The sequence below is a fragment of the Globicephala melas genome, chromosome X (genome assembly GCF_963455315.2).
Source record: "Globicephala melas chromosome X, mGloMel1.2, whole genome shotgun sequence".
NCBI lineage: Eukaryota > Metazoa > Chordata > Mammalia > Artiodactyla > Delphinidae > Globicephala > Globicephala melas.
The window spans coordinates 46,512,038-46,538,991 of record NC_083335.1 but is presented as its reverse complement, the minus strand read 5'-3'; the positions used below and the strand labels follow the sequence as shown (position 1 = coordinate 46,538,991).

Here is a 26,954-nt window from a genome sequence, read left to right as displayed (position 1 = left end):
ATTGTGTATTTTTCCCTCAGGTGATAGACATTAGATAAACAAGGGTTGTTTCCACCTTTTGGCTATTGTGAATAGTGCTTCTATTGATATTCATGTACAAGTATTTTGTTTGAATGCCTGCTTTCAATTTTGGGGCCTCTGTACCTCAGAATGGGAATTACTGAGCCATATGGTGATTCTGTGTTCAATATTTTGAGGAACTGCCAAACTCTTTTCCAAAGTGGTTGTACCATTTCACATTCCAACCAGTAATGTAGGAGAGTTCCAGTTTTTCCATGTCCTCTCTAACATTTGTTATTATTTGTCTTTTGATAGTAGCCATCATAAAGGGTATGAAGTGGTATACGATTGTGGTTTTTTGGGGTTTTTTTTTTTTTTTTTTTTTTTTGCGGTACGCAGGCCTCTCACTGTTGTGGCCTCTCCTGCTGCAGAGCACAGGCTCCAGACGTGCAGGCTCAGTGGCCATGGCTCACGGGCCCAGCCGCTCCACGGCATGTGGGATCTTCCTGGATCGGGGCACCAACCCATGTCCCCTGCATCGGCAGACGGACTCTCAACCACTGCGCCACCAGGGAAGCCCACGATTGTGGTTTTGATTTGCATTTCCCCAGTGGCTACTCATGTTGGGCAGCTTTTCATGTATTTATTAGCTATATGTATATCTTCTTTACAGGTATTTATTCAGATCCTTTGCCCATTTTTAGTTGGATTATTTGTCTTTTTATGGTTGAATTTTTATAAATATCTTCTGTGGACTGTCTTTTCATTTTCTTGATAGTTGTCTTTTGAAACAAAAATTTTAACTTTGATTAAGCCTGATTTATTTACTTTTTCTTTTGTTGATTGTGCTTTTGATTTCATATTTAAGAAACCATTACCTAATCCAAGGTCACAAAGATATGCACTTACGTTTCCTTCTAAGAGTTTTATTATTTTAGATAACTGCATTCTTTTGCACATAGATATCCAGTTGTCCCAACACAATTTGTTGAGACTTTTCTTCCCCATAATTTTCTTGGCACCTTTGTCTAAAATCCACTGACCATAAATAGAAGGAGTTATTTCTGGACTCCCAGTTCTATTCCATTGATCTAGATCTTTGTGTCAGTACCATACTGTCTTGATTACTATAGCTTTGTAGTAAGCTTTTAACTGGCAAGTATGAGTCCTCCTTTTTTTCTTTTTCTTTTTGATACATACTGTCTTATCCTTCTGCTTTCTTATGATGATCAGGTTTTCTTCCCACCAGTGTGTGACCACGGTTTTCTTCGGCTTTTCCTTAACATTCTTCACTGGTCCCCATCACACCAAATACCTACCATTATCACATCCTTTGATGGTTTTATATAATCTTATTGTCTTTACTTAGAAAAATATTCCCAAATCCTACCTACTTAATAATGTTCTGTGGGCTGAGGAGTGGAAGATGGAGAAGTAAGACAAATAATTCAATAATAATTCAATAATTTAATTGAATTTAAAATTAAATTAAATAATTTAAATTGACCAATTAATATATCTCAGGCCTGAAGCGAATCAGAGAGGAGGTAGCAGAGATGGAGAGAAGTTTTTGAGAAATCCTTTAAAGGTAGAGTGAACAAGATTATTACTATTAGAGAAATAATTGAACACTTGAGAGAGAACCCAAAAACAAGTTGTTTTGCTATATATTAGCAAAAATCATAATCGCCACCACTTCCTCCTTTTTCTTCCACCAATCAGATAGTTATATCTGAGAGCAAGATGATAAAATCTCATTTTAGTTGAAAGTGCTAAAGCACGAGGCAAATATTTTTGATGGTTTGTTATACTTCTTAGTATTGATAATTTAATATTACAATGTTATACCTATATGTACCTTGCATACCCATAAGGTATAAACTCTATCTGGCAACAAGGGGAAATATACAAATCACAGGAATAAAGAACTCATATTTTCACACTCTTATTTCAGAATGACTTTAGTGTTTCCCCTCATGTTTTCTATATGTGTTTCCACCTTATTCAATTTTGCTGCACCTGAATCAGATATAGCGTAGTATATAAATAGTAATATCACTGATTTCATTTTTAAAGAGAAAATTATATTAACCCCTTCAGAATTTTAGTGAAGTGTTTCTTCATGGCACTGTGAAAATATAGTAGTGTCATTTGTACCATGATGGTATAGCTACTGATTCTAAAGTAACTCATGGCTTAAATTTTAGTGAGTAGAGACATAATTTTAATACAAGAAAGTCTTTTATAGACCTCTTGCCTTTTCTGCCATATTTTTGAGCACTGATTTTATTTCCTATTTAGTTTAACTAATTGCTTTATTCAAGACTTTAAGATATTTGTTCAGCTCAGAGGTGTTACTTCTTCTACCCTCTTTATACATCCATCTTGACTTGTTCTGGCTTCCCAAGGCCCACTGATTAACCATCGTTTGCAGTATTTCTCAGCTCTAGTGTGTGAGTTGGAATCAGTCTATGTAGGGAGACATTAAGTATTTGCTGAAGCTGATGTCTACAGTTTACCTCAGGGGAGCCATTTAGTTATGGAGGCTACTGGATTCTGGAGCCCCACAAGAGGTCTCCATAACTAGATTTCACCAGAATGCCCTATGATAAAATTTTGAGGAATGACCTTATTATGTTTTCATTAGAACCTAAGGGAGAGAAGAAAGCCAAAACTCTGATAGCACTATACAGAAAGTTAGAGAAATAATGGGGAAAAAAACCCATAATTCAATAAACCTTATGACATAATGTATTCCCATATTTTTGTCCCAGCATCTTTCCTTATAGGAGTTGCCTACCTGTATCCAGTCTTGTTAATAGCAGTTTAACTGCAAATGCTAGTTGCACCTTTCTGTTTTCTTCAGTCAATACACATTTATTAAGTGCCCACTTCTTTCTAGGCACTGTGCTGAATGCTGGGGAGACAGAAGTAAGACTCTATGTCCACAGGCAATTCAAGTATAGTGGGGAAGATAGGCAAATAGATTATTATCATAACATGTGATAAACACCAGAAGAGAGGTTAAGTAGGGTACTGGAGGACCACTGAATTGAAGGGAAGTAAGAATTCAGAGTGGATGTTGATGCCAGGTGTGAGTTTCAAAATCTTAATAAAGATTAGTCAATGGAAAAAGGAGATCGCGGTAGCAAGGAATTCTAGACAGAGTGGAAGTACAAATTGAGGCCTGTGTTACGGTATGAGGAATCAAGGTGTATTCAGAAAACTCTTAAGTTGTTTGGTATAGTGAATGGGTAGTGTAATTCTAGGGAAAGTGGTAAGAAATAAGTGTACAGAAGCAAGTAGGGGTCAACTCATTAATGACCTATTCTGCAGTATTTAGGAATTTGGACGTTTTTTCCTAAAGGCAACATGGAATATGAATTTTAAGCACAGAATTGACATTTTCACATTAAAACATTAGATCACTCTGATTATGGTAGGAGAGGTGATTGGGACATGGTTGCAGGTATGGAGGGGACATTTGGACTTGAGGAAGAGAGACGTGTCTGGAGCTTATTGCAATAGAAATCTAAGCAAGACATTGCACACGTCCAAACGAAAGTAGTGGGAATAAAGGCTGGTACAAATTCTGTAGATGTAGAAAGTATAAAATTTAATTCCTAGAACATGATAAGGGCTATTATATTACATTACTCAATTTATTAAATTATAGTTCTGTTTCCTGAGGTTATCCCTGTCATCTTGATTGGGATTTCGAGTGGTGATTGGGCAATTTAGTGCCCAAATCTTTGAACTAATCTCAGTTTTATGCCACTAGATAGCTAACAGTAGCTATTATGTGTAGGATTTTTACCAGTCTTATTTCTCTAACTTTTAAGCTCTTGGGGGCTGGTGTAGCATCTCTCTCACTCTTGTCCCCCTTTATATCTCCTATTACTGGCATTTCCACTTTAAAAAGCACTCAAGTCCACAAATTTTAGGGTAAAAAAAAGAATTTGGAAGAGATTACCCCAATTACCTGAAGACTTATATAATATTTCCTGGAACATTTTATTAAGAATATATTATAAAAACTTTATTTGTACCCTTTAAGTTTTGCCTAAAGGAATGGAGCCCCCTTATTTAAGAGAGTCTGATTTGTATAACTAACTACGTTGGTGGTTTTATGTTTTTCTCAAATAATGCAGTAAACCTATTTTTGGTCAAAATAATTTAATTTCCATTACTGGCATCTCTGTTGGGATGATTAATTGTTTATCTCACACAGTCATTTGCTGAAGGACTACTCTATTTGAAGGGCTGTAATACCCATGTAATAAGACACCATGATGCTCTTAGGGAACACATGTAAACCATTGTATGGTATCCTCCCCAAAGGTTCTGGATTCTGTATTCTGAAAGTCTCAAGTCCATTGCACCCATCCACAACAACTTTTCTTCTTTTTCTACTATAAAAAAACAATTCCTAGTAGGCTATTAAAAATTTTGTTGAGAATATTTGATCTTCAGATATAGTTAGGTATGCCTAGATGCCTCCAGATCAGATATCCATTCTATGTCAAGAAATGAAAATGTGAGATTTTTAGGAGTAAGATCAGAAAACAGTTAAAACCAGTTAGGAACGTTAAATATTTAGAATCCTCACATTTGAAATGTGCTTATTTTCCGAAGTAAGATAATAGCACTGGAGAGTAGAAAGATTCCAGATCTAATAAACTGAGTCAGTTGCGTTAGAGTGCTAGTAAATGTCATTTTGAAAGGTCATCTCCATTAGTTCCTCTGTTGCTGTCCTTGAGGTTTTTTCCTCTCTTTCTCTCTCTTCTTTTCTTTTTAAAATGATCGCTGGTGTACCATAACTTACTTTTAACTAAATAGAGAACTTTATGAATTATTTAAAGCCTCTATATTTAAGCAAAATAAAGTAATAGAGAATGTCTAAGTAGTATAACAACATAAGCAAACACATACTTTCTTCAAAGAGAAGAGCTGGAAAACAAAAGTCACTATCACAAGGATTAGCAAATTCACTCAGGGTCAGATATTTTGTGATACATAAGAATAATTTTTTTTAAAAAGTCAGTGGATCAAGGTAACTTTTCAAACTCTTAAAAATAAACTATAAATATTGAGTAAATCCATATTTTGATGATTATGACGTTACAAGTAGGTATTAAGCACAAAGGCCCCCAAAAGAAAATATACATAGATGTAAAGGGTAAAAGTGATTTAACTTACTCTTTTTTTTTAACATCTTTATTTGAGTATAATTGTTTTACAATGGTGTGTTAGTTTCTGCTTTATAACAAAGTGAATCAGCTATACATATACATATATCCCCATATCTCTTCCCTCTTGTGTCTCCCTCCCACCATCCCTATCCCACCCCTCTAGGTGGTCACAAAGCACCTAGCTGATCTCCCTGTGCTATGTGGTTGCTTCCCACTAGCTATTTTACATTTGGTAGTGTATATATGTCCATGCTACTCTCTCACTTTGTCCCAGCTTACCCTTCCCCTCCCCGTGTCCTCAAGTCCATTCTCTTTGTCTGCATCTTTATTCCTGTCCTGCCCCTAGGTTCTGCAGAACCTAACTTGCTCTTTTGATGACAACTCTTTATATTTATATATAAGTTGTAATTAGCATGAAGGCAACTGGTCTACCAGCTGGAACTGTCTTTCAGCTGGGAATGTCTTAAGTCAATTTCTTTCTTTCTTTTTTTATATCTTTATTGGAATATAATTGCTTTACAATGTTGTTAATTTCTGCTGTACAATGAAGTGAATCAGCTATATGTGTACATATATCCCCATATCTCCTCCCTCTTGCATCTCCTTTCCCGCCCTCCATATCCCACCCCTCTAGGTGGTCACAAAGCACCTAGCTGATCTCCCTGTGCTATGTGGTTGCTTCCCGCTAGCTATCTATTTTACATTGGTAGTATATATAAGTCCATGCCACCCTCTCACTTCGTCCCAGCTTACCCTTCCCCCTCCCCGTGTCCTCAAGTCCATTCTCTATGTCTGCATCTTTATTCCTGTCCTGCCCCTAGGTTCTTCAGAACCCTTTTTTTTTTTTAGTTTCCATATATGTGCCTTAGCATACAGTATTTGTTTTTCTCTTTCTGACTTATTAAGTCAATTTCTTAAACTTTCTATTGAAGGTTATTGATAATTTAACAGGAATTTCAAATTTAAATTACACAAATCTGAAGTTATTAATTTTGTTACTTTTTGTGGAGTAGGCATTTTTAGTGGATATGTTTCTGAGACTGTGATACTGTTTTGTGAATTAATCTTAATGGCAAATACTTTTATTACTGCTAGAAATGAAAAATAAAAGGGTGCAGGTATTGCCAGATAGCATTTGGTCAGAATCGTTTGTATATAGAAATTAGATTTTAAAAAGTCAACGAAAAAGAGAAAATAGTTATTTCAATAAGTATTGCAGTCTACTTGTATTATTGACATGTAAATAATTAACAGTTTCAAATATATTCTGAGTAGAAACACATACATGATATAAATTGGTCTTTAAAACAATCTGTATGGTATATACAGGACAGATTTTTTTTTTCAGTATTGTTAGCCTAAGGTTCCAAAAAATAGGAAAGTGAAAATCAATCTGGAATTGTCAAGTCTGCAAAATATCTTACCTTGGGATTGTACAGAACTGGTTCTGAAAGAAAAGTCAGAAACTTCATCCTCCAGCAATGTTCTTTCATAACATAGGACTGCAAAAAATATAGAAATCAAGCTACCGCCATGTAACGTTTTAAAAATTAATCCATACCTGAGACCCCTGCACCACTGTGTTATTTTAACATAACTTCCTTCTGTCACTTATAAAGAACTGGATTCAGAACATTATAGTTCAGGCAGGAATATATTACCATTGTAACTACTGAACACTCTCTGCTACCTAATTTTTTAAAAGGGCTTGTGTGTATGTGTGTGTGTGGCCTGGATATCCAGTAATCTAGGAAAAGTCTCTGTATAACAGTGAGCCTGGTATTTTTCTAGACATTGTTGGTCTCAGAGGTCCCCATTAAAAAGAATAAGGATTGCTACTTCTCAAACCTTGTCAGATACTGGGCATATTACCTGCATTCACAATGGAGGCATTGAGGGTAGCAGTCTACCTTTGTGATAACCTTGTTTATAGACTTACAGAACATATCGACTACTGTATGCATCATTTCTACAACACTACCAGACCATTGCTTGTAAGATTTTGTAAGAAATACACAGGAGAAAGGAATCATAGGTCTTGGATTCTGCAATGTCTAACCCAGTCACAGTGATGCAGTGCTCAAATGAACTATAGCAGATTTAATGAGCAATCTAGGACAGAGACACATGTACTGGACACACCAGGGGAAGAGACTACATGTACAGGGACTAATTATCATGAAATATGAATACATTCATATAAGTAGTCTTGATCTATGGGACTCCTTCATTATTGGGAATGATTTTTGTGCCAAGTTAATGAAGAGAAATTCAGGCATTATGCTGTATAAAGAATTTTAAAATAGCATTTTAACTTTTTGATTCTGCATAGTCTCAATTTCTGGAGCACACACACAAAAAATGAAATTGCATATCATGAAATAGTATGATCAAATGAAATGGACCTATTTTCTTCAAAGTCTCAAATACACAAGGTGGGAAACAGTAGCTATTCTTCATAGAACCAATTAAATTGATTAATGAGTAGTTTGATAGAGATGCACTAGATATTATCACTTTGATATTTTAAATAAGGTGATCTGGGCACATTATATTCCAGAATATATGCCTCTAGCCAGAGTGTTGAAAATCTTGGATTCAGTTCTTTGGGGGCTATAAAATGTCTTTACCAAAGAAATCATCAATTTTGAGGAAAGATTTAGAGAGAGAATGGAATTAATTTGTTTTAAGTTTAAGGCTTATGGGAAGGGGAACCAAAGAAGTGGTAGGAGGAATAATATTCAAAAACAGATTTAACTCCAGTTGAAAAAAATTCAGGAGTATAAGAGCTGTCTGAAAATTAGACATTTCATTCAATTTAAACTATTTTATTCTTAATTTAAGGTTTATAATTTAGCATAAGAACACCTAGAATTTAAAACTACTTTTGATAACTGTTAAAGACTCTAAATTGAGGAATTATTTTTACCACTCCCACCCCCTTCAAAACAGTTTGGCATTAGATTCCTCATTTAAATGTATGGCTAGATTTTATGTAAAATACACAATTAATGTTAATTTTTTTTTTATTTTATATCTGACCTCAGTAACATTTTTCATGTGCTTTCTGTTTACAAACATCTTAGAAACTGCTACAAAGACGATATTCTTGAAGAAAAGTCAGTGTTTTGAGATGTGAAATTAGAAGAAAAACAGCTAACATAAACCATATATCTATTTTATAGAATTCTTCTAAGAAACAGATTATTTGTATGTAGGATCATAGTGCTCTGTGCCATTTAGCAGAAAAGCAGGCTCTGTATGGCGCTTACCGTGTCTAGTGCTCTCATGGTTGTCCACAATACTAATTCATACCTTTATATGCACTCATTGGGTATAACTGGAGCAGGGGGTTACACCTATTTTGGTGATGAAAATAGAATAGGAATAGTAATAAATTTAGAAATAATTATCATTCTATCTGTCCCAGCTTTGAACAAGTCAAAAAGCACATGGTGTTTTTCATTTCACTGTCAGGACACTTTTGAGGAGAGAGTTGACTGACAAAAAGTGGGTCATGAGTCAGACTAAACTGCTCTTTATTTTACGTGAACATACTTAACTTTAGGGATGTTAACTTAGGGATGTGCAGTAGATATATGACAGTCATCAAAATAGCAGAGGATACTTGCTGAGTGTTGAGCATTTAGATTGTGCTACATGATGTGCTAGATGAGTTTACCTAAGACTCTTCATTTAACGCTAGCAGATCCCTTGTGAGTTAAAGGAACTAATTTTTAATCTCAAAATTGCAGTTGAAGAAACAAATTTATAAAGATGAGCATTTTGCTTGAAGTCATACAACTTTTAAATGTAAATCCAGAATTCAATCGTCGAATCCACTTCAATACAATTGAATTATATAATTAAACATTGAGATGAATGAAAATTTCTCTTGAATCAACTTTTTGATTTAGCTGGCCAATAGATGACCTCATTCCATCTTTTGTGTACTGTACTGAAATATTGCTGTTAGAAAATCATCCTAAGCTTTCTGCTGCTGAGATCTCAGGCATGTATGTATTCCCTTCTACTTCTTCCACATACCTTTTGCTCTTGCAAATGTTTGTAATTTGGCCTCTTTGTCTTGACACTGTAGTTGCTACACATAGTGTCTCTTTCCCCTAAGGGTTACCTTGGGGGCTGTTTTCATGTTCCCTTTCATGTCCATTTATACCATTTAGAAAGCATAGAAGAGATTTTTTTAAAAAAGATCTCTTGAATTTATATCACCTAATTGTGATAGCCACTCTTACCATTTTGTTATGAATTATTTCAGTGATAGTTTCTGTGTTCTTTTTTTAATCTGTTTGTATTTTTTTTAATAAAATAGTATCTTACTGTATATATGGTATATACTATATTCTGCTTTTTGAGCCTAATATCTTCGTGGGACATAAACAGTAATATTTTGCAAATACGTGATTTTAATGGCTGTATAAAACTCCCTCATAAGGATATACCCTGATTTATTTAGTAATTCCCCTGTTGTTCAATATTTAGATCATTTCCAATTATTTGGTCTTATGCCACATGGACTAGTCTTGTATATATTAATCTTTTTGTAAACCTCTTATTGAAATTACTAACAGAAAGGTATGAGTTATCTTCAACTCTTGTTATATATTGCTAAATTGTTTCTAAAAACCTGCTCAAATTTAGATTCCTACCAGCCGTAAATGAGTGGCAATCATTTAGAACCATCACGCTGAGTATCATAATTAAAAAATAATTTGTCATTGATGACTGAAAAACTGTATCTCATTGTTTTCATTTGTTTTGTTTGCTTACTAATTATGTTAAACAGGTTTAATACATATTGACCACTTGTGTTTCTTTGTCCATTATTTGTTCATATTTTTTACTCAACTTTATACTACAGGGATAATATTTTTCTTATTTCTTTAAAGATCTTGTTGTATGTTTATAGTAACCCTTTGTCACCTTTATTGCAGTTTGCAGTTTTTTCCCTAGAGTTTTCATTTGCATTTTAATTTTGTGTTGAACTTTTTTAGCAAGAAGTAAAGTGTTTTTGTTTGTTTTCGTGGAAAGCTGGTGGAACCATTTAAACCAGAATTTCCCATATAGGTAGAAAAATTTTACTTTAGTTACTCCAGGGACACAGGGGAGAGTATAATGATTGTAATATAGACTCAAGAGAAATTATACAAGTAGTGCTATTCATTATCCCTGGCTTCCATTCAGAGGGAGCTAAGCTTTGTTATTTTCATATTCCCCTTCCTGAGTCTCCATCTGTGACAGTCTCTTGGCAGGATTTCAGTCCACTTCTATCGTTTCTATTTGTGGTTGGAGCTGAGCCAGCTTCTCCTGCTCTCTGGGAGGAGTTCCCTGTCACTGTACACATATTGGCTTGGAACTCTTGTATTGGCAGAACAATATATGCATACGTGTAGAACATTCAAGTTTCCTAAGACTCAAGTGGGCCATAGCTATGTCATCAAACCAAAGCATATTCAATCTGAAAGCGACCTTAAGTCTGAAAATCTCACTGTGCAGATGAGTCAAACCCAGAGACACTGCTTTTGTTTTCTTTCTCAGGCATGCAGACTTCACTGGAAAATGGTGAACTTGCTTGAGTCCCGGACAGCCACACTATGTTGTAGAGACTTTGTTGGTATTGATCCCATTGCACTTTTACTTTGTACTTATAATATATGGGAGTATAATATTTTCTTGATCTAATAGAAGCTAGGCTACTATAGTGCATGATTCTTTCTTGTCAAAAACTCTATGAGACTTGGCAAATAACCTAGCCATTTGAGGGTTTTTCCAGAATGTGGTATCTGTGGTGGTGTTCTGTCTATGGTGCTATTATGAAAAGCATTAATTAAACACACTTACGTGTTTGTTAACATAGGGAGACAAAAGTAACTGTTTTTCACAGTTTACATAACTTAACAAACATATCTCAGTCCATGTGAGTACTACTTAACTCACAGGTCTCACAGCAGTTTGGGATAGCCATCATTTCCCAGCTTGGAATGTTATAGGCTGGAAATATGTTGGGGCCTCAGATGAAATATATTATTCCCTCCTGACCTGACAGGACTGTAGCTCACATCATCAGATGTCAGGGCTTTGAGCAAGCCTGCCTCTGCGTGGTTTATCTTTCCCAGCGATTTGAGACTTGTGGTTGCATTGAATGTACTTTGAATTTCATGTATATCTCAGTTTTATTAGTCTGTATTTGGGTTTTTTTGAGGGTTTTCATTTTAATATGTAGATTGACACATTTTTATACATGTTGCTGGAGGCGCTTTTGCAGTGCTACATTTTAGAAATCAAAATAATAAGTAATACATATGGTGTTCATTGTTTTTCTTTTGGTTGCCTTTCTTTTGATGACTGTAACCTTTCATGGGAAGTGTTAGTAACAGATCTTTTTTTTTTATTCTTCTTGCTTTTTGTTCTTTTTCCTGTTTTCAAAATAATAAGTTAGCTTTTCAGACAGGTCTGGCATTTCTTAATTTGAAAATATACTGTTCATCTTTTTTTAATAGACTTTCTTTTTGGAGCAGTTTTAGGCTTACAGGAAATTTAAGCAGAAAGTTCAGAGTTCTCATATGCCCCTTCCCTCCCCCCACAGAATTTCCCTTATCATTAATGTGGTACATTGGTCACAATTGGTGAACCATTTTTTTTGTTTTTGTTTTTGTTTTTGCGATACGCGGGCCTCTCACTGTTGTGGCCTCTCCCGTTGCGGAGCACAAGCTCCGTACGCGCAGGCTCAGCGGCCATGGCTCACGGGACCAGCCGCTCCGCGGCACTTGGGATCTTCCCAGACCGGGGCACCAACCCGTGTCCCCTGCATCACCAGGAGGACCCTCAACAACTGCACCACCAGGGAAGCCCGGTGAACCAGTTTTGATACATTATTATTAACTAAAGTTCATAGTTTACATCAGAGTTCACTCTTTGTGTTGTACATTCTATAGGTTTTGACAAACACATAATATCCTGTATACGTGTACTGATATTTGGCTCATCCTTTGATGATGGTGTAGTCACTTCTTTGGCTTACTCATTCATTCATTCATTTAGACTGTACCTTTCTCCAGTAACTATTTATTGAGTGCTTAATAAATAAAATTTGTTTATTTGAGTGTTAAGACACTCCGAGAAACTCTGTAGGAAGTCACCAACCTATGCACCCCAGTGATGAAATGAGGTAATGTGTGAGAAAAGGCTTTAAAAGGGAAAATGCTTTGCTGACCAAATGGTATAATAACTGATTACTGATTTTAGATTTCTGCTTGTGAAGTGTTTCCCTAAGTTCCAATTATATTTCAGACATTTATTTGCAAGGAAATGGTGTATGGGGGCTGTTTTAATTGGTGGCCATTCTGGGCATTTTCCTGTTTGTGATGGACATTTCTTCATGTCTTCCTTATTAGAAGTTAGTGGAGGCATTAGAAAAAGCAGTATTTTTCCTTGGAACTAATTATTCCTTGCTTCTGGCAAAGTATAAGTTAATGGGAAATTTTGACTTCACTTAATGAATTTCCCCTTGTAAAATTTCTGCAATAAGTTTATCAGTTAGTGAGAAAGAATTCTAATATTTACATTCCCTGAATGGGTCAAAAATGAATGGGCGGGGGCTTCCCTGGTGGCGCAGTGGTTGAGAGTCCGCCTGCTGATGCAGAGGACATGGGTTTGTGCCCTGGTCCGGGAGGATCCCACGTGCCGCGAAGTGGCTGGGCCTGTGAGCCATGGCCGCTGAGCCTGCACGCCTGGAGCCTGTGCTCCGCAACGGGAGAGGCCACAACAGTGAGAGGCCCACGTACCGCAAAAAAAAAAAAAAAAAAAAAAAGAATGGGTGGATCATTTTTTTTAGTGGAACAAAGCATTCCAAATAAATAAATAAATAATAAGTAAGTAAATATCAGCAGAAATGAGGAGTATAAATGTAGACTTATTTAAGTTAATTTATTTTCTTTTCTAGTTCTATCATTCTTTTTCTTTTTAGTTGTAAGATTATACATTGACTAGCTGGCCGTGATGCCTCCAGGCTAGGCGCTACCATAATTTCTTGGCAAATTCTTACATAATCTGCTGACTATTGCTCTTGCAGAGGTTAGTTGTTATTGTTCTAGCAGGAGTTTAATTGAGAGCATATGATTTGAAGTCAGGAAATCTGAGTTTAAATCTTAGCTGCTATGCAACCAAGAGCAAATATTTTACCTTCTCTAAATCTCAGTTTTTTCTGAGTCATGATAATAATACCTTTCTCATATGGTTGTTAGTGTGATTAAATAGAATAATGTACATGGAAAACATTGCCATTAGTCACTAGTAATTTGTTGTTACAATAATGACGGTTATATTGCCATAGACCAAATTGGACTTCTTCTTGATCCATGAATACATTTCTAATGTTTCTTACACGAGTTTATTGAACATGGGAGAGCTTTCTTTTCATGGCTAATGGCTGTGCTTTGGAAAAATTTCCTATTCAGTGTAGAACTACAGTTCTCTTTCTATGTAAATCGGGAAGCTAGTACTTTATTTTCTCCCTCTCAGGCTTCTGATTTATGTTTTCATTGAGTGACTATCGGACCATTTCTAATGTCATAAGATAAAATCCAGAAAATAGTTGAGTCAGTCATTGAAAATAAAGTCTAGTCAAAATTCTTTTAACTATATTACATTTTAAAATAAGAATGCTTGACCTTTGAGTTTTACTATCATAATATCAGCCTTTATTGTCTGTGTGTGTTAACCTAAAGGACTGAAATCCTATTTGTGCTTATTTTTGTTTTGTGAGGTCAGTTCAACTTTGACAGTCCCATAAGAATAAAAGAAATGAAACAATTATCACTAAACTGGAGAAACTATTGCTTATTACCATCTTGTTTATTTTGTTTGCTACTTAACTTGGCACTGAAGAAAAATTTAAGCGAGTTTATGCTGAAAATCACTGCTAAAATTTGGAACTCACCATAATTGGTCAAAATAAATCAGTTTTTCAACCAGCTGTTTTTAAGTAGCTATAAATTCGATTGAAGATGCTTTTATTTTTTTAACATCTTTATTGGAGTATATTTGCTTTACAGTGTTGTGTTGGTTGCTGCTGTATAACAAAGTGAATCAGCTATACATATACATATATCCCCATATCTCCTCCCTCTTGCATCTCCCTCCCACCCTCCCTATCCCACCCCTCTAGGTGGTCACAAAGCACCGAGCTGATCTCCCTGTGCTATGTGGTTGCTTCCCACTAGCTGTTTTACATTTGGTAGTGTATATATGTCCATGCCGCTCTCTCACTTCGTCCCAGCTTACCCTTTCCCCTCCCCGTGTCCTCAAGTCCATTCTCTACATCTGCGTCTTTATTCCCGTCTTGCCCCTAGGTTCTTCAGAACCATTTATTTTTTTTTAGATTCCATATATACGTGTTAGCATACAGTATTTGTTTTTCTCTTTCTGATTTACTTCACTCTGTATGACAGATTCTAGGTCCATCCACCTCACTGCAAATAACTCAACTTCGTTTCTTTTTATGGCTGAGTAATATTCCATTGTATATATGTGCCACATGAAGATGCTTTTATTTTTTAAACAACCTTAAAGTTTGGATTTTTAAATCACACTTGTCTGACAGTATCTATAGATTAAAATGCATGGACATTAGTTTTGATGGTTCAAATTCACTTATTTAGATGTTTAAAATGAGATTTCTTTTGTGTTATCCAGAGTGAAAGCTGGCAAAATCAAGTGGACATTGATTTTTGATAATAAAGTTCATATATTTATGGCTGCAAATATTACTGGGATTAGACTGTTTTCCATGTTGGTATTTTTTCAAATGAGTGAATTCCTTTTTGTGAATGTGGACAAGCTTCACCAATTTTAGCATTTCAATTTTGGAGAACTTAAGATGAGTCATTTTTCACAAAAGGCTTTATCTCTTGAATTCTTTGCTATCTTTGCTTGACAGAGGGAGAGGATTTGATGACTTTTTGAAAACTCCCTCTGCTACTTGGCCCCATAGTGTTTTAGTTCCCTGTAATAAAAATGGAGCAGAGACTTGAAAGGCCAAAGTCATGGACACAGAGAAGAACAAACAGCCAATTAAGAGGACGAAAAGAACAATCAAAAAGGAGTGAGAAACAGGAAACCACATTGTCCCCCCAATGAGAAAGGAAAATGTTTCAATAAGAAAAAGTAATCAACAGCTTACTTCTTTAGGTAAAAATAGTGATATTTTGCCTTTTCTGGAGGATAATTTTAATGGTACATTGCAGAGATTTTGGAGGAGGGAATTGTAGGTGTGCTTTTAATATTTATAAATTATTTTGAGGGCCATGCATGAAGGCTCTGTACGTATACTCCCAATAAAATAACACAGCTAATACAGATGAGATATTAAAAAAAAAAAAACTACTTACCATCTAGTGAGCAGAGACTTTCTTTGCCTAATTTGTATTTAGAAAGCTCTAAATTAAAATGCTAAAAGGAAGGCAAACAGTTGCAGCCAGTGCTGCTGGTATTGTAAATACAACTTGCTTACTTGATATAATTTTAAATAAATACTCTTGACATTAAGACATAATGCTTTCTGATCATGTAATGGTAAACCACAGAATAATAGAAACATGTTTGAAGTGGGCATAGTTTTACCACGGTGCAATATTAATTGTATGCTTCTATATCTTCAAATTAATTTGTGACATCTCTATACGGAGATAGACTTGTATAAAGGAAAATGAATAACTTTTTTGTACAAGAATGTCATTTCATTTGTGAACCATCATAACAGAGTTTCTGTCTGGGCATACAACAATGGAAATATGTAATGTTTTAGCTTCCAAAAATACTTTGCTGTATAATAAGAAATTCTAATTTGGCAGTAAAAGAAAATCCACTAAATAGACATATATTTTATATTTATATAAAATTTTTTGTTAAATCTTACACAAGACAAATACCATATGATATCACTTATATGTGGAATCTAAAATATGGCACAAATGAACCTGTCTACAAAACAGAAACAGACTCACACACATAGAGAACAGACTTGTGGTTGCCAAGAGGCAGTGGGGAGGGAAAGGGATAGACTGGGAGTTTGGGGTTAGTAGATGCAAACTATTACATATAGAGTGCATAATAAACAAGGTCCTACTGTATAGCACAAGGAACTATATCCAGTCTCCTGGGATAAACCATAATGGAAAAGAATATAAAAAAGAATGTATATATGTGTATAACTGAGTCACTTTGCTATACAGCAGAAATTAGCACAACATTGTAAGTCAACTATACTTCAATAAAAAAAACATTTTAGAAAACCGTATACATGACCAAATAGACACTCAGTTCTGCCTTGTATTAATAAATTGCCTAGTATCTTCTCTTTAACATAGCTAATTTATACCTTTTCTCTTCTTTAACCTCTTTCATGACCAAGTTCTCAATCCCCAAAGCACACACCACACAGACACATACACACAAACAGATATACACACACACTCTGATCACCCGCCTCACAATTCTTTGACAAATCTAGAAGCACTCAATTAAGAGTTCCTTCATCTCCCCGTGTGAAACCTACCAAATTGCCCTGCATCTATAAGTGTACCATTTCCTATGACTGTGGATCAAAAGAATCCCTCCACCTGTGGAAAAATAGCTTGTCCACTTGGGCAGTGGTTCCCACTCCTTAGTGATTCATCTCCTTTCCCCATGCTATATTTAGTTTTTCATCGCAAATGGATCATTTTCAGCAGCATACTAACATGCCCTAGTATCTCCTCTCTTGAAAAAAAAGGAACCACTCTTGACCTCATCGCCCTCTCCAGCTGTTACTAATCTCTATGCTTTCCAGCTGTTACTAATCTCTATGCTTTCCAGAGAGCAAAACCCCTTGAAAGATTTCTCTGTTAGTTGCTGACTTTGCATTCTCATCTTACTCTCTTTCTTCAGTCCCCTCCAACTAAACTTTCATCCCCATCACTCCAGAGTCTACTCTTGTCAAGATCACCAGTGACCTTCAATGTTTGCTTTGTAATTATTGTTTTAACCTCTCAGCATCATTTGATACAGCTGATCACGCCATCTCTCATAGAGGACATTTATACATGACTCCATACTCTCTGGGTTTCCTTCTTCTCCAGCCCACTCTTTCTCAGTTTGTATTGTTCACTGTTTTAGTTGCTTTTGAGATATGTCTTGGGGCTGGAGTCAACAAGATTTGATGATGAACTGGATGTGTGGGATAAAAGACAAAAAGGAATCAAGAAAGACTCCTAATTGTTTGGCCCAAGCAACTGGATGATGGTGCCGTTTATTGAGAAAGGGAAGACTTGGCTAGTGGTAGGGTCAGGGTTAGATATGAAGAATTTTGCTTTGGCCACGTTATGTTTGAGATACCTTCTAGACAGAGATCATAGTGAAGATGTCAGGTAAGTAGTTGGATTTGAATCTGGAATTCCAAAGATTAATTATAGCTAAAGATATCAATTTAAGATCATTGTCACACAGATCATATTAAAATAATGCATCTGCATGAAATCACTTTTTGATAGTGTGTACATGGAGAAGGAAAGGAAGTATGGGACCAAGCCCTGGTGTATTCTATCAGTTAGAGATTGGAGAAGGGAGGAAGATTTCAGCAAAGGAAATCGAAGAGAGTATGGCCAGAAAAAAGTGGAATAATATGGTGTCAGAGAACCAAGGTAAGAAAATGTTCCAAGAAGGAAGATATGATCTGACAGATTAGGGAGAAGGACTGTGAAATATCAATTGAGCTGGCAACATTGAGGTCATTGATGCCCTTAGGAAGTTTCAGAATAGAGTTTGACCTAGATGCCATGTTGGAGTGAGTTGAAGAGTGAAATAGGAGGTGAGGGGGTGTATGCACTGTGGCTAGATAACTCTTGCAAGGCTTGGTTCTGGAAGAGCACAGAGAGGGTGGTATCTGCAGGGTGTATGTTAGTAGGGGATTTAAGTTTTTTGTTCAGATGGGAAATGCTAAAGCATCTTTGAATGCTGTTGGGAATAATAGAGTTGAGAAAGAAAGGTTGAAGATGTAGAAGAGTGATTAAAAAAAAAACTGAAAAGAGAGGAGTACTAGATCCATATGTGGAAGAACTTACCTTTGATAGGAGGATCCTTTTCTCCTTTATAATAGGAAAGAAGGAGGTGGTGTAAATGCAGGTTTATTTGCTAGTGGCATGATTAGAATGTTTCCATTTGATTAGTGATTTCTATTTTCTCATGGGTTAGTCATCAGGGTTATCACCTAACAGTTTAGCAACAGTGTGATTTGATGAGAAGTAGATCATTTGAAGAAATTTGAAATAATTCTTGGTAAAGAGTTGCCACCATTGCTGGGCAATATTGAGTATTCATTTGAAATTGATGATTATTACTTTAGAGTGATATGACTCTTCCCAGTTAGGTCATTTTTCTTTTTTCAGAAATACTCAGCTGTGCAAATGCAGGCCTAGGAAATAGAGTAGAAGCATTAATTGGAAAGTGTGTTGAGTATGGTATGTTAGAAAATGATTACTAATGCCTAGTAATACTTATTTGGCCTTGGAATTTAAACTAGAGGGGGAGAGAATTGAGGACAGGAGAGGAATGATGGATGGTGGGTCAAAGGACTGGTGGTTTCAATGATACTTAGAGGTTGATTCAGCAGGGTTACTTGATCAATTAAGCAGGAACTATGGGAGAAAAGATCATCAGATATTGTGATTGAATTGGGATTTAGGAGGTTGAGTTATTTTTGGTGACCATGGTGTAGCCATGAGATTGAATGTCTTTGGTTGAATTCAGTACAACATAGATGTAAAGAAGCACAGAAAATTGAGAGACTAGATAGGTTTGGGATGTGGCTGATAAAGTCAGTGAAAACAACAGAATTTAGAGTGGACAAAAAAACGAACTCAGTTGGTCAAATCCTCCGTAAATGAAGGGGAGAGACTAAGAGATCTGAAGATAATGGAAAAAATGGTGTAGCTGGATTATGCTGGCTACTACCTATTTACCTCACAAGGGTAATATGAAAATTAAATATTGGCAAACAAATTACCTTATAAACTGATGACTGAATGAAGGTAACTTCATGCATTGTTAGAGGTAGCCCAATGAAAATGGATTCCATTGTGTTTATCTAGTTCGGATGGTACATTTAATGAGGACAGTTTAAGTGGAGTGACATTAATGATGGCTAGCTATGATTATAATCAATTTGTCAAGCTTAGATTGATCAGTTAGGTTTACATACTCCTCTTTATCTAAAAAAAAGCATGTTGTAAAGAAAAATATATAATTACAAATGATTTTAAAATAACATATGACAGTCATGATTTCAGAGATGAAATGTGCTTTCTACTCTGTTTCATAGGAATGGTGTATAAGGGACTTACTTGAAACAGTTTAGATTGGTCAGGTTAGCCAAGATTATATTTTGGGAGGTAACAAGGCTCAAGGGGAGTCCTAGTGTTTTAGTCTTGGTTCTCTGTGACTGTGTGACCTCAGTTCCATACACAGAAACATGGGGAGATTGTGTTAAGATATTTTTAAGAGATCCTCTGATTCTGTTTTATGATTCTATGAAAATAAATTTGAGACATTTCTATGAAAATTGTATCTTAGCTTTTAGTGTAGACAAATATAAATATATGCTATGTATATTTGTACCCCCTTGATACAGGATTCCAAGCTGTTAGTGATGGTGTGATTTAATGCCTCAGGTTTTCCTCTTATTCTGTAATATCATTTAAGTGGCATCATTAAATATAAATCATCATAAATATCATTAAATAGGCATATCTTTAAAATAAGACCAGGAAAATAGCATAACATAGTAAACTAAGAAACACTAAGGAAAGATGAGTTATATTTTAAGTTTTTATTTGGAAATCATTTCAAACTGACAGAAATTGTGAGAATATTGCAAAGAACACTCGTATATATCTTTTACCCAGATTCATATACTGTTGACCCCATTTCCCCCCCACACCCATCTCTTTCTGTCTCACTCCTCTCCCATCAACCCCATCTCCATCTCTGGCTCCATTTCTTCTTCAGCCTCCTTGAATCTGGGAACATTTCCACAGCCATTCTTTGTCTTTTAAAACATTGATATTTTTGAGCAATATGTATCTCCTTTTCTTTAACAGGATGTTTTTTCATCTTGAATATATCTAATGTTTCTTCATGATTAGATTTAGGATATGCATTCTTGGTCAGAATTATACAGAGGTCATGCTGTATCAAGTGTCACATCTAGAGGCACACAATCTCTGTCTGTCCCTTATAGATAGCATTCATTTTAATCACTTGGTCGAGATATTATATGATTTCTCCAGTGTGTAATTACTATTCTTCCTTCGAAACTAATAAGCAGTCTGTAGGGAGACATTTGAAGACCATGCAGATCTCCTGCTTCTCATCAAAATGTTCCCTTCGGTTATCCGATATTTTCCATAATGGTTGTAAAATGATGATTTTCCAACCTCCCTTCACACAGTTGGTAATCAGCATTCTGTTGTAAGCAAGACCTCTCCTTTCTCATCTATCAATCAATCAGTATATTGATGTATCTACTTATGATTGATTTGTTATCACTACGGACTTATAAATTCCTCTTTTGCAGTGGTTCATAATACATTACTGAATGATTTTGGTGCTCAACTTTTCCCAGATTTGGTCAGAGGGAGCCCCCTTAAGCTATCCTTGTGACATACCTACCCCCTCCCTACACTTTTAGCACTACCTTACTTGCTGATATAAAGATATTTTAGTTTCATCTTGTACCTACTCTTCCATAGCCCTGGGATAGCTATTTCTCTGAGGAATCTGATTCCTTTTAGTGGGGAATCATATGACAGAGCAATACCTAGATACTAGGTGTGTGGTCACTGTTGCTGGAGTGAAGGAAAATAAAAACAATTTAAATCAACAGAGGGCAAAGCATTAAAAATGTAGTTAGGATATGACATTTTCACCCAAATCATTGGGTTTCACTTTTCAAATGTCCCATTGGTGTGACAGAGGTATGAAACCTCAAACCCATATGTGGTAGCCTAATTATAAGTTTAATTTTCTTTTTTTTTTTTTGTGGTACGCGGGCGTCTCACTGCTGTGGCCTCTCCCGTTGCAGAGCACAGGCTCCAGACGTGCAGGCTCAGCGGCCATGGCTCACAGGCCCAGCCGCTCCGCAGCCTGTGGGATCCTCCCAGACCGGGGCACGAACCCGCGTCCCCTGCATCGGCAGACGGACTCTCAACCACTGCGCCACCAGGGAAGCCCAATAAGTTTAATTTTAAAAAATAATAATTAGTGTGTAAGGTGAGGAAGTAGCAAGTACTTACCTGTCCTAACATAAAGAAAATACTGCTAACTTGTGTAATGGCCATATATTAGTACTCTATTTGAGTTGCTTTGGTAACATAGTTAATAAAATGAGAAATTGAAATATCAAACAGAATTAGACAAGGGATTTTAGTGAGAAAACAGAATCTGTTTCCACCTCAGAAAGTTTCAGTTAAACAATAACTTTAATAATCCACTATGGAGTACTACAGATGAACAAAACTCTTCTTGAATTTATATTTTCAACATAAAAAATCTCTCAGGTTATGGAGTTTCATAGAGTTTGTTCTGTGTATAAATAGTTCTTTGATTTTTCTGAACATATCTTTATGGTAGTTGGGAAATAACAGTTGATGAAACAAACTCCTACCTATTCAATAAATTGAATCATTAAATTCAAAATTCAATTCAAAACTCCTGCATTCCGTGTTCTACTTTATTTTCTGAAATCACCCTGTTTATTTGAATTCCTTTCCTCCTCCTAAGCATTTACATTTTTCTCTTCACTCTTGAATCACTTGATAATTGACCTTTCTAGAAATAAGCATACATGGAGCTACAGCAACAGAAACCTATTTAACACACTTAGATATGTTTTTATGCTCAAGACATTAAGTGAGCACTTACTGTATTCAAGGCATTGTGCAGGGAACTCTATTTCTTTAAAAGTTGTTTGAATTACTAGTGTTTCCAGTGAAGCTGATAATAGAGTATGGTCCCTCCCTACCAAACCACATTAGACCACCTTGTAAGATACATTACTCGTTAGGTTGCTAAGGCATAAGGTCAGAGCTTGAAGTTTATAACATAATGACATTTGAAGTTTTCCCTCTCTGTTCATTACCAGTGCCATATCTGGTAGTGAAAACAGATAATACTTTTTATCTCTCTTCTCTCCAAATATATTTCTTCCTAAAATCTTATATTTTTAGATATTAAGTTTTCTCTAAAACATATCTTGGAATTGATGGGGTACCGTTTCCCCCTTTAACATGACAGTGACAATTCAAGTGCTTGCTTTTTGAAACATTTTCCTGACATGTACAGATGAGGTATTTTTTCTTTAACCAGTGCTTCTTTTTGATTCATCTTTTCCTTTTATTGCCTCTTGCTCTATGAATAATTATGTATTCTCACTTGGTTCATTAAGTAGTAGTAGCATAATTATGAGAGTATATTTAAAGAATTTCTTTTAGATTGACCCAATCTATATGAGACATCAACAACTTACAAATAATTGAGCCATGTTTGTTTTTTTTCCCCTCTCTGGAAAGGGAATACTAACATTGAAACTGGAGTCGTCTTTGGACTTTATTCAAATGTGTCAATTTTGTGAAACCATACAAAGATGTTCACTTAGCTTAAGGGAACAGAAGAACTTTGTTATGCTCTTTGAGTGTTACATTAAACTAGATCATTGCCTGAGGATCCTATTTAATATGTCCATCTGATTTATGATTTTTTTGTAGTCCTTTCTCCTTTGATTTGTCTCGTCTTTGGAAAACTTGGCATTTCTATTTTATTTTTCATACTGTCTCGATGATTATCTATGCATTCATTACTCTCAGTAATGTTACTTGCTAAATTTAAAGCAAATTATGTGGAATATTGTATCTTGAATTAACAGTCATGTGGCAGGAAGGAGGTAACATGGTTTGTAGGTTTACAGAATGATTTTTTAAAGTATCAGTTTACATAAATTCTTAAAACACTATATTTAGTGTCTGGTCCTATGGTATATCTAGGATAATGTTAAATATACTTTCACTCTCATTTTTATTATTGATTTAAAGAGACTTTAAATTTCTACAGGACATCACATTTCTCCCTTTCTGGCCATCTGTCATATAATTAAGGTGATATCAAAGACTGATTAGAATATTTAAGTCATTAAGATTTTAATTCTTAATTGTATAATCTCCCTTGGCAGGGCTGTTAACTTTTGGGATACAGGAGTGTAGAAATTCAGCAGAGACATTTATTTATTTTCTTTTATGAACAAGGCTATACAATTTGCATTTTTCCAGGTGGTAGTGGGAATATGAATAGATCACACAGGTGCTGGCTTGTGGGTTTGGGGGGTATGTTTAGCAGATGTTTGCAGAATCTGGAGTTTGAAGTATTCTCAAATATATAGAAAGAGACACAGATATCTGTTCTCTAGTTTAACATTTCATAATATCTATTTCTTTGTGATCTTGCTGGTATAAAACTGCCTTGCTTTGTTCCCTGGTTTTTTTTTGGCCCCTGCCCCTCAAAGGAATTTTAATAGCTTAGGGGATATTTCTACCAAAACCTTTGAATTAGATGGACATTTCTGTTAAGTAGTTGAATATATTTTCAAGAATAATGTGGGATTTCTATAATTAGCTCAACAGTTTACCTACAAGAAAGAAAATGAAAACCGCAGCCAGCTTCATTTCCACGGCTCATTTCTATAGTAAAATCACCTACCTAGGCTAAAGAAGAACCATTTTCCCCATTTCATGAGATGAGATAGCCTGTGAAGAACTTGGGCCAACCTGATTTTTTATCATTTACCTCATTAGCTGCTTTGGTTAAAAATAAACACTGACGAACAACAGGGATTTGGGATGCACATGATTCAGTTTATAGGTCATCAATATAGTGATTACTGAATATGTGCTTTTAAGGCCAATTTATTGATCAATTCAAACAATATTTATTGAGCTACATGAAAGCTACTTTGCTAAGCATTGTGAGATCTACCAAGATGATTAAGTTAGACTTGGACCCTTACATCTAGGAGCTTAATTTTCATGAATGAGACATTCACATAGCTAATAAGAATATACCAAACATACCAAAGTCGTGTAGGTGAGATTGAGATGAAGTGGTGCTGGTTTTAAGGGAATGAGGGAAGGGGAGATAGTGGAAAATGTCATGAAAGTGGAGGTAAGCTAGCTGGGCCTTTAAGGATGAGTGAGATCAGCTATTTAAGTAATGTGGCTGAGAAGGAAAAAACAAATTTCAGCAGAACAAATTTTATGTTGAAAAACCTGGAGCTTATAATGTCCTTTTCCCCAGGCAACAGCAGGTGTGTTAACATGTGGCTAGACTGTAGAGTTCATGTTAGAGATGGAAGGAGGGGGGCACTTCAGAGGAAATGGCAGAAAATGGTGTTAGAAAGATATGTTTGAACTGGATTATGAGGGCCTTTAATTGCTAGACTAAGAAATCCTGACTTTAACTGATAAGAAATTTGGAAGCATTGAGGGATCTTAGAAGACTGACCTGAGCAAAGCTGTTTTTAAAGACATTTAGTGGAGTCGCTAAGGTGAAAGGGCCTGAGGGCCTGAATAAGAATTGTCCCTTTAAGTTGGAATCTCTAGGACTAGAGAACTTATTATTGTTGTGTAATAGGGTATAGGTAAGAGTTAAAGGTGAGTCTGGAATTTTAAGACTATGTGACTGGGAAAATGACAATACTTTTAACGTAATTAGGGGAGGGAAAGAGAGAGGAAGAACAGTCTCAGAGGAAGGTGATGAATGGGTCTTGGAAACCATGAGATTGGGTTGCTAGTTCTCAGCATCCAGGAGGAACTATCCAGTAGGCTTAGAAATGCCAGTCTAGTCTTGGGTGAAAATTCTTTTAAAGTATATTCCTGGGAGTGAAATTGCTGTGTCATGGGATATACACACCATCATCTACAAAACTGTATTGTTGTTGCAGTTGTTTTATGACATCATTATTTGTTTAGATTTGCCCACATGTTTACCCCTTTCTTTGCTCCACACGGCTTCATATATTTTCCACCTTCCTTCTAGAGTCATTTTCCTTCCTTAAAGTATGTCCTTTATAATTTCTTTTAGTGAGGGTCTGTTGGTGGCAGAGTTCTAGGTTTTGCTTTTTTGAAAATGCCTTTTTAATATCTTATTTTGAAAAATATTTTGTCTAGATATTCTGGGTTATTATTTTCTCTCAGCACATTGAAGACATCAGTCCCCCAATTTTGGCTTCTGTTGTTGTTGATAGGTTAGCTCTCATTCTATGTTTGTTACCTTTAAGGTAATGTCTTTTCTGTGTATTTGATCTTAAGATCATGTGTTTATCTTTGGTATTAGAGTTTACATCACTATGCTTAGGTGTTGATTTCTTTTTATTTATCCTACTTGGGAGTTTTTGAGCTTCCTGAATCTGTGTATTTGTATCTTTCTGGAATATTGGAAAATTATCAACCATTATCTCCTCAAATATTGCCTCTGTCCCATTCACCCTTTTCTGACCTTCTGGAAATTGAATTATAAAAATTATACCTTGTCACTCTATGCTGCATTTCTCTTAACCTCTCAAATTTTCTATGTATTTATTGCTTAAGTGATACATTCTAGAACATTCCTTCAGTTGTATCTTCCACTTCATGAATCTCTCTTAATCTCTGTTTCATCTGTTGGTAAACCAACCCTCTTGAGTTTTAAAATTTTAATTGTTACTTTTTTTTTTTTTTAGTTTTAAGGAATTTCATTTTGTTCTTTTGCAGATCTGCTGAATATTGGTATTAGTATTTTAATAGCATCTTGCTCTTTGTTAATAATTTCAATCCTTCTTATTTCTTTAAGCATATTAAATATGTTATTTCTTGTACATTTATCTGTGGGAATATTTTAAGGCCTCATGTGAGAGTTAATATCCTTCAGAGGAGATTCATATTTGCTTTTGCCAGGTTGCTACCAACCTAGAATCATGTTAAAATTTTGGCTTAAGTTAAGACTCAAGGAAGTGTGAATTCAGGCTGTATGAGGACTGGCTTTTGATTAGGAATTCTCAGAGAAGATTTTTACCATCTCCATTTAGCACCAGGGTTTGATGTGGGCAGTTTTCTTCTTAGGCCCCTTGGGAGATGAGCAAGTTCATTTCTAATTTACTGTTAAACTGAGTTGTAGTCTTCTGGGGCTTTTAGGGCCATGTTCTATTATTACTCTTTCCCCTTTGATCAGGCCCTGGGCTTGGTTTCCATTCACTCATACTTGATGCCTTGGAAACAAGCTCAAGTTCATCTGGCTTTAGCAAATTCACTCAAGGTCTAAAGCTGGCTCTACTGATGTTTGCCTCTCTGAGTTCTTTCACTTACTTTTTGGCCTCCAGGTATTCCTTACTTTCTGGCCAGATTATGCTTTTAAGATTATTTTTAAAAGATTCATCACATTTAGTTCTTTCAGTGGGGCGTAAGTCAGGGTATATATTCTGCCATACTTTCAGAAACAGAAGTTCAGGTGACCCATTTTTTGTGGACACGTGACACCTCAAAATGACTTTATTCTTATCTTGTAGTTTCCTAAACTTGAGACATTCATACTTGAATACAGAAATTGTGGTGTCCAGTCTTTTTCTGATCCAACTTAGTTACATATTAATGCTCATTTTTAGAACAGGAAAAAAAATTGTAACAAGCT

At 35.6% G+C, this 26,954-nt stretch overlaps 1 protein-coding gene and 1 pseudogene across 1 annotated transcript in view; both read left to right on the top strand.

Moving 5' to 3' along the window:
* DIAPH2 (diaphanous related formin 2) overlaps nucleotides 1-26,954 on the top strand; it is an 887,427-nt gene that overhangs the window by 339,793 nt on the left and 520,680 nt on the right. The window lies entirely within an intron of this gene.
* LOC132594581 (uncharacterized) lies at nucleotides 3,460-17,410 on the top strand (annotated as a pseudogene).